The sequence below is a fragment of the Mixophyes fleayi genome, chromosome 1 (assembly GCF_038048845.1).
Source record: "Mixophyes fleayi isolate aMixFle1 chromosome 1, aMixFle1.hap1, whole genome shotgun sequence".
In the NCBI taxonomy this organism is placed as follows: domain Eukaryota; kingdom Metazoa; phylum Chordata; class Amphibia; order Anura; family Limnodynastidae; genus Mixophyes; species Mixophyes fleayi.
Window position 1 is genome coordinate 9,638,526 of NC_134402.1, and position 10,843 is coordinate 9,649,368.

General features: G+C 47.3%; 1 long non-coding RNA gene across 1 annotated transcript; it reads right to left on the reverse strand.

Moving 5' to 3' along the window:
* Positions 1-444: 444 nt before the first annotated feature.
* On the reverse strand, positions 445-10,513 carry LOC142103826 (uncharacterized). The gene is made up of 3 exons (XR_012679443.1): positions 10,424-10,513; positions 3,341-3,463; positions 445-544 (listed from the first exon to the last, which is right to left on the reverse strand). It is a non-coding gene; the product is annotated as an uncharacterized LOC142103826 (long non-coding RNA).
* Between the last annotated feature and the right edge of the window lie 330 nt (positions 10,514-10,843).

Consider the following 10,843-nt stretch of genomic DNA (forward strand, 5'->3'; position numbering starts at 1 on the left):
ATTGTTTGTCCTTGTACGGCGCTACGGATACTTTGTGGCGCCCTATAAATAAAAATTAATAATAATAATAATAATAATAATGTGAGCAAATAAACATCTTGCTTCAAAGACCTGCTTGGAAACATCTTCAATATTGCAGTTTTCCTGTGATCTACAGATTAGACCCTAAATCTAATCCATTCTCCGGCTGTCTCTGAGGTTTGGACCCAAGCGTTTCCAGTACCACCGCTCTGTCTGCTACCCAGCAGCCCTGGTCAGTGTGATAGGCCAAGGGGGGATCCATTCACAGCAACCTGGATCCATAGTAAGAGGTCCGGAGTTACCAGCCTGGGTGTCACAGAAAGATTTATTGTTGTCTTAGTACAATTAATTGAAGTTCATAACTACAATATCAGGATCAGGTGGTAGGGGCTCTTTTTGGTGAGCTTACCTTGGGCGTCTGCGCTTGACAGGAGTTTCTTAGGGATTGGTGCTGCCGTTACGGATTCTTCGGGTGTTCTGGTTTCCGATTTTGTCTTTTTGTTTGTTTGTGCCGTGGCGCAACCTGGGGAGAGAGAAGAGAGAGAGAGAGAGAGAAAAAAAAAAGAGGGGGGAGAGAAACTTGGGGGGGGGGAGGGGGGCAGTTGTGGTGTGTGGAGAACACAGTACAGATGCGGTACCAACAATATACTCCTGGTGCTTAATGTGGTTTATAGCTCTTTTGCTGGTGTGAGTCTATAGCTCTTTGCCCTGTTTACAGCCCTAATTGCAATGTATATTGTGGTGGTGTAAGTACCTCCTGTGAGGGATGTGTCTAGTGGTCTGTGGGAGGGGGGGCGGTTAAAGAGCTCTTGGTTGGCTAGAGCTATCTATAAAGGCAGTTTGTGTTTTGATAGCCTCTTGTTGATGTGCTGTGATGCGCTCTACTAGTGATGATTTTGGCAGGTAATTAAGGACTATGTGTTTAGGTAAGGGGGGTGTCCGTGAGGTGCGGGTGGGAGTGTGCTTTTGCTTAGGAAGCTCTTACAAGAGCAGTTTGGTGGTCGCCAGCTGGTCTCTCTGTCCTGTAGTTTAGGCGCTGCAGTCAGAAGGTATTGTAGCGTTTCCCGAGCGGTGGCCTTACTGTAGTCGGTCGGGTGTTGCTGGTTCACCTGGAAGCGCTTGCGCCGGACTTCCGGGTTTGGTGGAGCGCACTCTGCGTTCCACTGCGGGCTGAGTTGTTTCTTAAACTCTCTGCTTCTCACTTAGATCCTGGAGAAATGTGCGAGTTGTGTTTCCAGGGGCAGAGGTGAGTGTTCAGGGAGTCGCTTTGCGGGGTGTGTAGGGGGTCCAACGCGTCAGGGATGTGGCTTTTCTGTTTCCTTGTGTTTTTATACTGCTTGTTGTTCACTGTGTCCAATTAAGATCTTCCGGAAGAGGAGGGGGGATGGCGGGAGGTGTGGGGGGGGGGGGCTGGCTGGGGTCTGGCGGGGGGTTTTAATGGTTTGTTTATAGTGTTCCGTTTTTTGGTGGATACCATATAATTATGACTGATATGTATTAATGCGATATTAAGTATTTTTGAGGTGCGTATTTTAAAGGTGCGTATTTTTATAAAACGGGATGTTTTGGGGACCTAGATGATCCGTTGTGGGCTGTACTAGCTTGCTTTTGGTATTGGCATTGTTTGCCAAAACTTGCCTAGTTGAATTTTTTAGTTTGGAGCTGGACGCTAATGGAATATGCTTTTATTTTTATAGTATTGCGGAGCCCTGTTTAATGCCGATCTTTCTGCTAGTAATGGGATAAATTATTATTTTGAGGTGCACATTAATGTGAAGGGGGATGCTTATTATTGCGGGGACCTTTAGGTGCCGGTTGAGGCATTAAATTGTGGTGTTTGTTATGCTTTTGGGAATCCCTTATTGGGAGAACGCCATTGGTTGGCAGTAATGGGGGGTGGGGATATACTCAATGGTTTATGCTATTGAGGGGGCGGACTAGTGGGGTTTCGTGCAGTGGGATGCCGGTTAAATGGTCTCCATAAAGCTTTGGATTTCACTTTATAGTTTATTGTGATTAATTTTATTTATAAAAAATATAGTCCTGGGTAGTGATTTGTAGGGGAGCTCTGTGTTAGGTATTGGTTATTTTTGGTGGAGTTAATTTTAGGTAATGGGGTTAGATTATTAATATACTTGGGGGGGGATGCTAGCTATCTAAGGCATTACGTTTGATTATATTAAATTAATAAATAGAATTAAGTTAAATGGGTGGGGGCCCGGATCTAATGAAGTAGAGTAAATATTTTTATAAAAATGTTGCTTATGGATATGGGGGAATGGAAGATTAAGGGGGGGGATTGGGTATATGGGGTGGGGTATGGGATGGGTAATACTTACAGGAAAAATCCTAGATCAAAGTCTATGTTGAGGCCTTTCGGTGTGAGGGTCCCTAGTGTGTGAATCCATCTTGCTTCTTCTTTTGAAATTAGCTTGATGTAGTCTCCTCCTCTCCATGGTTTGTGGATCTGTTTAATCCCTATGCATTTGAGTCCTGTGGGGTCTTGATGGTGTGACTGTTTGAAGTGTTCTGATACGCTGTGGTTCTGCATTCCTTTTCTTATGTTTCTTATGTGTTCTGGGATTCTTGTCTCTAGGTTTCTTATTGTTCTTCATATGTATTGAAGTCCGCATGGGCATTCTATTAGGTAGATTAAACCTGTGGAGTCGCAGGTCATTTTGTCTTAAATTTTGTGTTTTCTACCGTTTGTGTTTGATGTGAATTCTGTTGTTAGTTTGGTGGAACTTTGTTTAGTTGTTCTGCATGCCAGGCATCTGTTGCAGTGGTAGTAACCTTTCTTCTGTTCTTTTATCCAAGTCTCCTTGTTTTTCTTTTCTTTGTCGTTGGTGGGGATGAAGCTGGCTGTTACCATGTTCTTTAGGTTCCTTGCCTTCCTATATACTATCCTTGGTTTCGGTGGTAGGAGTTCCTTTAGTCGTTCATCCTCCAGTAGGATGTGCCAGTGCTTTTTCAGGATGTTTTCTAGGTTTCTATGGTGGCTGTGGTAGTTTGTGATGAAGAGGGGTGTGATCTCTTCTTTTGTTTCTTTGGGTTTGTAGTGAAGGAGTTCTTCCCTTTTTAAATTTTCTGCTTTTCCTAGTTCTTTCTCCAGATGATCTTGATCGTAGTTCCTATCTCTGAATTTCTGTTTCATTGTTTCGGCTTGTTCTCTGAAGGTTTCTTTAGTGGAGCTATAAACCACATTAAGCCCCAGGAGTATATTGTTGGTACCGCATAACTACAATATAATGACAAATGAGGCTGAATAGGATGAATGCACTTAGAGGGCGACAGGGTTTCTAGTAAGCTGAACACTTACCTGAAGGGGTTAACATGGGTTGGCCCGACCAATGTGTAATCCAGTGGGAGGGACCTTGATTGATATAGGAGGCTGCACTTCCTGTTCTGCCTCATTCCACAGCACGAGATCCAGACGGAGGACCTGCAGCAGAGAATCGGATAAGTACCCTTGCTTTTTCTCATCTGCCTGTTTTGTTTTCTGTTTTTCTTGCTTTTGTTTCTTGTGCTTTATATTCCTTCCCTTATTCTGCTCTTATTTCTCCTTTCTCCCCCGCTTTTCGTTTATCCACCCCAATCCTCCCCCCCCCTATTTCCAGGTTTTCGCTTTTTTCTTCCCCTCCATCCTCCAGCCTCTCCCTCTTTTGTCCCCTTATCGTCCCCTCAGCTTCCGCTGCTATGCCCCGTCCTAGACGCCCCTCCGCTTGCCAAGCCCGCTTCAGGTCCCCATCCCCCCTCACCTCCGGGCGCCATGTTGCGGCCACCACCCCACACTCCCCCATCCCGGCGAATAACTCCGGTCTCCCTTCTTTGTTCCAGCGTGAGCCCGTGGGACAGGCTCACGCTTCCCTCCCTGGCTCCTCCACCACCTCCGGGCAGTACAGTGGGCGGCGGGGTCGCTCGATCCGGCCGGCGGCATCATCTGGGTCGCGCATGCGCAGACCCAGGCCGCCATCCCGCGCCACAGCGTCCTCTTCTGTGGGCAGTAGCGGTGGAGGGGAAGGGGGGGTGATTTCAGACAGCACCCCTGTGCCTCCCCCAGCTGCAGTTATGCCTGCAATCTCGCAGGAGACACAGGTGTCGCCCTCCAGGGGCAATCCCACGGGGGACAGAGGGGTTATAATCAGCAACCCTCTAGGGGGGGAAAGGGGGACCATCTCTGAGGTTTTTATTCAATACCCCATCACCCAACCCATCCTGGCCCGCAGAGGGGACAGACAGCCGCATAACCCCCCTGCCCCTCACCAGTTGCATATCCCGCCCAGCCCCTTTTTACCCCATAGTAGCAGGGGTTCTTCTTGGGGTGCACATTATGGGGGGGACCCTTTGTCTGACAGGGGCTCATTTAGACCTTCCAACCCGGGGGCGGACAGGGTTCAGAGTTTTAGGCAGGGGCAAAGACACGTGGGGACAGATTGGCCCAGTAGAGGGAACATGGATTTTTTTGGGGACAGTCCCCGGACGCCTGTGATGCCCTCCCTTTCCCGCCACGTTCTGCCAGCAACAGATGAGTGGACGTACAGGTCTCGGTGGGCCCCCTCACCGTCAGGAGCGTACGGCAGCAGCAGTCATTTTAGACCAGGTCCCGCGCGAGATAACTTAGTATATGATTACCATCATTCCAGCGGCGGTAATGCATCCCAATGGTCCCCACCCAGTCCAGACCAATCGGTTTTTACGAAGAATCATATTGGGCTCCTTACGACAATGTCCCCACTCAGCGTCGCGTAATAACGGGGGTTCCTATAGCCCGGCTCCCCTTGTGCCTTCTAGACTAGATCCCTGCTGCCCAGCCTTGGGATAGGCGCGGCAACGACTGGACTACATTCCTAGATCTCAGCTTACTGCTCCAATTTGTGTTTCAGAACCTGCGGTCATGAACCAGGAGATGAGGGCTGTCGGTGGAGGTCGTTCCGGGTCCGAGTCACGAGACCAGAGGTCGGCAGGGATTCGTGTGGAATCAATCCAGGGATCAACAGATGCCCAGACGGTGTCAGCCAGGGATGTGGAGGCGTCAGTCGGTGCCGGGAATCCTGCTCCTCATGGTGAGTCCGTTTCTGGTACCACACACGATGTACAGTTGTTAGGGTCACCAGTTCTTTCCACGAGCAGTGGTTCCTCAGATTCGGGCGATAGGCCCAGAAAACTCATCAAGCTATTGGAAACGAAATTACTAGGCAAACGCAGCAAGCAGGCACCGCAGGCGGGGGGCGAAGAACGGACAGTGGCTAGGAGTGATTTAGGGCAGGTCGAAACCCTAGAGATAACCCACCATATTAGGCCTAGTGTACGGGATAGAATTAGATGCGGAAAGTACGTGGACATGTTCGCCCTGACAGGTGAGGGAAAGAAGGCGCTGTCCGCGGCTTGTGAAAGGTCCGGCATGGGAGAAGATAGGTTCAGATCATTTACTAGATGGTCATATTCCTTCTCTATTTTTGCTACCATTTATCTGGAAACTAGGCCCGGCGAGCAGGATGAGGTTTGGAGATATATGCACCTTATTAGCGGGATGGCGTTAAAAGATGGCCCTCAATCTGGAGAGCATATGATGAGCTCTTCCGCAAGCGGATTAGCGGTCGCAAGAAGCTCCCGCTACGATCAAAAGGCATCGAAACCTGGCTGGAACTCATTAGACCGAGCAGTCAAGGGGCCGAGGGTTTACACGGGCAGGAGGTTTCAAGGGCCGGGGAGGGTACAAGCAACCCTCCCCACAAAAGGAAGATGCTTTGATTTCAACGCAGGCGCCTGCCAGCGAGGAACATCATGACGGTTTAAACACAATTGCACGGCATGCGGAGGTCAGCATCCAGCCACCGAATCTGCAAAGGCCCAACGGAGTGGGGGTAGCGGAAGAGCTGCAAACCCAGCTGTGCCGAGTCAAGGGTCCATCGCCAATTAATTTGGCTGAACTGGACAAATGGCTCGCTTGGTTCCCAGATAGAGACACCGCTGCCCTCATACACGACGGTTTTCATATAGGTTTTAAATTACCAGTGCAGGAAGTTGGTCTGGGTCGCATGGTGGGCCCTTTCACGCTTCCTCCCATTCAAAATCTTATTTTGTCCCCGGTAGGGGTAGTACCCAAAAAGGCAGCGGGTAAATTCAGGTTGATACAGCACTTGTCGTACCCGGCTGGTCTGTCCGTGAACGACGCTATAGACTCCACCCTAAGTTTCGTAAATTATCAATCGTTTGAATCTGCACTAGCACTGGTGCAGGAATGTGGGAGGGGTGCCCTGTTAGCTAAGATCGACATTGAGTCGGCTTTTAGGTTACTGCCCCTTCACCCGGAGTCGTATCAATTCATGGGTTTTCGGCATCGTGGTGGATACTATATCGATGGCTGTCTGCCTATGGGTTGTTCGATATCCTGTGCGCTATTTGAGAAGTTCAGTGGCTTCTTGCATTGGTGCATTCAGGCGGGAACGGGGTGTCGGTGGATCACACACTATCTTGACGACTTCTTGGTTATCGGGCCACCTGGTTCCACTTGTTGTCGGGATACGCTGTTTTCCACCGAGGCTTTCTTTAGGGTGCTAGGCGTTCCCATTGCCGCGGATAAAACGGAGGGTCCAGCCACGTGTCTCTCGTTCCTTGGAATTGAGATCGACACGGTGGCCGGGATCTGTAGGCTCCCAACTGATAAGGTGTCCAAGATGTGCGAGGCTATTGCAGAAGCGCTGGGATCCAGCTCCAGCCCGCTCAGACAGGTTCAGTCCCTGTTAGGGAGGTTCAACTTTGCCTGCCGTGTGATTCCCATGGGTAGAGTTTTCTGTAGAAAGCTACAGAGAGCCACTGCGGGGAGGAGTAGACCGCACGCAGCTGTGCATCTATCCAGGGTTATCAAGGAAGATTTGAAAATTTGGCTAACCTTCCTCAGAGATTTCAACGGGATGCGAATCTGGCCTTCACCACCCGCAACAAACGTTAATATCGACCTGTTCACGGATGCTTCTGGAGCATTACCTTACCTGTACGGGCATTGGTGCGTGGAAAGCTGGCCTGATGAGTGGCATAGGGTAGGAATTACCAAGAACTTGTTGGTCCTGGAACTATTTCCGATTGTCGTGGCAATTGAACCTCAGGCTTGTTTGTTTTTATGTCACGGCATGCCCATGACGAAATATCAATTTTCGGCCATTATGAAGAAGTCCCTACAGTCATTAAATCTAGACAGTACTATGTACGGAACTCATTCGTTCAGGATCGGGGCGGCCACATCTGCTGCTTTGGCGGGATCCTCCACTGAGACCATAAAGGCGCTGGGCCGCTGGAAATCCACGGCCTATAAATCTTATGTCAGGATTGACAATGTTGACGTTTGAATTTTGTTCCACTAATCAAAATGTTGCCTTGCAGTTTTTTTTCTTTTTCAAAATTTTCACTCTCTTATTGTTACCCAAACCACCCCCACTGCCCTCCCCTACCCCATCTTCTCCCTCCATTTGGTGGGCTACCCTGGGCTTTTCCGCTCGTCGCTTTGAAGCGGGGGCGCAAAGGGATTTTCACCCGGGTTTCCCTGGGCGTAAGTCCTGATTAGTGGTGTGCTGTCGGGGTTTTTCCGGGTGTTGTTTACCTTCGCCTGGGTGGCCTGCTCCCCATTTGTGTCCCTCCTCCCTGATCCCCCTTTGTTGTACAGTTATTTCCTCTATACTATCCTTCTCGTGCTTTTATGCTAAGCCTGGCCTGTCTGCATTATTATGGTGGCATGGTTGTAACAATGTTTTTCTGATTCCAGGTAATGGTGCTCCAAATAAGATGGTGTGGATCATTGGTCATTCTTTTGTGTTCTGGGCCTCTGGCCACCCCAGGTCTAATGTTATACCGAGTCACGAAGGCACCGTTATAAGATGGTTGGGCAGAAGGGGATTAGGTTGGCCTGATATTGTTCCATGGTTGGTGAGGCTCATTAAACAGCATGGCCCGCCAGATGTCTTAGTAGTACATGCGGGAGGTAATGACCTTAGGAAAGGAAAGTCACTTGAGCTCATTATTTCGATTCGGGAAGACCTTAGGCGAATTCACGAGGCATGGCCACATATCATCATTGGTTGGTCGGCATTAATCCCCCGGCTGGCTTAGAGAACGACTATCCCCTTAAAAAAGATGACAGTTATGGTCAGGAAGCTTAATAGCGCCAGTAGGAAAGTAGTGCGGTCCCTGGGAGGTTTAGTCATCAATCATCCGGGATTAGGGGTAGAGTCACCTCAATTTTTTAGAAGTGATGGCGTACATCTAACGGAGGAAGGTATGGGATTGTTTATAGATAGCATCTGCGGGGGAGTTTCGGCGTGTCTCGATTAATGGTGGCGGGCTGCGGCGTCTGTGGGGCGCAGCGGGGTAGAAGGCACTGCGTTCAGCGGCTGCTTTGTGGGCGCACTGGTAGTTGTCGTAGGTCACTGCCCCCCGTTGAGGCACAAGTAACTCCCTTTTTGGCCCTTCGATGAGGAGGGTCCCTGTCCGGCTCGGTGAGGGAGGGCAGCATGAGTTTTAAAAGGGGCAGTCACTCTGACGCCAACTCAGCGTAAAGTTATGTTGGGATTTGTTCCCCGTGGTGGTGGACGTACGGCAGTTTGCGCCAGTCCACTCGTGATAGTGTTTGTCAGCTTGAGAGTTGTTTCGCAGTGCCCTTTCTCCGCCACCATAGGTCTAGTTAAAATTAAAATCATAATAAAAGTTCTGGCAATTTTTTAATAATTTATACAAGTCTCCGTGTGTTTATTTGCATGCAAAGGTTTAGAATTATAAGGTTGATGTAAGGTTTACGAAACATACACGGTGAGCCCTTTATGACAAATGAGGCTGAATAGGACGAATGCACTTAAAGGGCGACAGGGTTTGTAGTAAGCTGAACACTTACCTGAAGGGGTTAACATGGGCTGGCCCGACCAATGTGTAACCCAGTGGGAGGGACCTTGATTGATATAGGAGGCTGCACTTCCTGTTCTGCCTCATTCTACAGCACGAGATCCCACCCACCCACTCCTTTGGTATGGTATGTCCGGTTATGTTGCGGTAGGAAGGCACTGCGTTCAGCGGCTGATTTGTGGGCGCACTGGTAGTTGTCATAGGTCACTGCCCCCCGTTGAGGCACCAGTAACTCCCTTTTTGGCCCTTCGGTGAGGAGGGTCCCTGTCCGGCTCGGTGAGGGAGGGCAGCATGAGTTTTAAAAGGGGCAGTCACTCTGACGCCAACTCAGCGCAAAGTTATGTGGGGATTTGTTCCCCGTGGTGGTGGACGTACGGCGGTTTGCGCCAGTCCACTCGTGATAGTGTTTGTCAGCTTGAGAGTTGTTTCGCAGTGCCCTTTCTCCGCCACCATAGGTCTAGTTAAAATTAAAATCATAATAAAAGTTCTGGCAATTTTTTAATAACTTATACAAGTCTCCGTGTGTTTTTTTGCATGCAAAGGTTTAGAATTATAAGGTTGATGTAAGGTTTACGAAACATACACGGTGAGCCCTTTAAGGATTTTGTTAATTATTATACTATGTAACCACAAGAGTGTATGCTATGTTTCTGTATAAATATTAGTATACCAGTTTCAGTAAAACAGAACTGATTATTCCAGACATATGTGTGTGTGTCAGGTCAATTCTCCAGGTCGCACTGTATACCTGAATTAGAAGGGATTTTACAGGTGGCAAAAGGTCTGTTGCCATCAACACCATTATGATTGATGGTGGTATGTTATATAGCGCACCTAGTGAACTATTATTGATATAGGTTATACATATTAAACAGTGCTTTTGTTAGGGATATTTATTATAAAAAATTTCCCTCCAACACTGGAGCTGACAATCTAAATTCTCCAACAAACAAACATCCTGCAGAAACACACGCAAACATGGGAGGAACATACAAACTTCACACAGACAGCGCACTATTGACACATATAGTGACATCACAAATAAAATATTTTCAAACTTATTTCAAACTTAGTTTCCATAAAGCATGCTTCAGGCTCAATACAAGTTTCTGAATCATGTAATATATTTTAAAGTGTAAATAACAGTCTTTAATCAAATACAACTTCTTATACTACAATTATAACTACAGTTGTAATGTGGAAAATAATATAGCAGATTCACTTGTGAGCTGGTCCCTGGTGTGTTATGTCTATTTTGCTGTTTGATTGTACCTGCAAGTATAACTCTTCAATTTTTTCTAGGTATATGAATAAACTACATAACGTATAAAGCCTCTCTCTGTCTCATCTTGTACCAGAGAGCTGAATATGTTACTCACATTTCATGCAGCTGTCAGTGCTGAGTCTGCAGGGAGAGGAAAGAAATCATCTCTACAATGTCTCAGAAATTTAGCATCATTCTGTCTGCTTTATCAATGACACTGTTCTGGTTGTTGGTCCTGTGTGTTCTCACCTGCAAATCTGCTGCACCGAGCTCAGCACCTGGATGTCATCTTGCAGTAAAGAGATATGTGTTTGACTATAGATATGTCATGACAGGAGATATAATTATAGGAGGAATATTCACTGCACATTCTATGGTTGCACACATGACCAGGAATCACTATGATCATATGATTTGTGCACTGTAAGAACCATTTATATTATTTCAATTATGTTTTACAAAATCTAGGATGTAAATATGGTTCAGTATCAGTGGAAAAGAGCAGTAAGTGCAGGAAAGTGAAACATTTCATTACACAGGATTGTTTTTGTTTTGATTTATAATTCTATTGCATTTTATGTAAGCAGGTAAATAGTATATCATTTGAAAAGGTAATAGTTATTTGCTATTTCTCCTGTTATATTTTATATTATAATTTAAAAAGTAAAA